The sequence below is a fragment of the Buceros rhinoceros genome, unplaced genomic scaffold (assembly GCF_000710305.1).
Source record: "Buceros rhinoceros silvestris isolate BGI_N320 unplaced genomic scaffold, ASM71030v1 scaffold29722, whole genome shotgun sequence".
In the NCBI taxonomy this organism is placed as follows: Eukaryota; Metazoa; Chordata; class Aves; order Bucerotiformes; family Bucerotidae; genus Buceros; species Buceros rhinoceros.
In genome coordinates, this window is record NW_010398766.1 from 2,424 (window position 1) to 2,693 (window position 270).

Below are 270 nucleotides of genomic sequence, written 5' to 3' on the forward strand. Positions count from 1 at the left end.
TGAGCCCCTCACCCTGGCAGCCAGGCAGTGCCACCCCCCAGCCCATCACTGCCCTGCTGTGCCCCTGGCTCCACTGGGACTCATGGTGTTGTCATCTCCCTACAGATCCTGGTGGACTTGGGCTCCAAAAACGCCAAGGGGCTGTACCGGGCGCAGGTGCGGGCTGTGGTGGGGGGCCGCCCCACAGCCTTCACTGGCCTCGTGGGGCTGGAGAGCGACTCGCTGGCCCGCAGCATGCCTGGCCTGGTCGCTCTGGCAATCGAGACACCG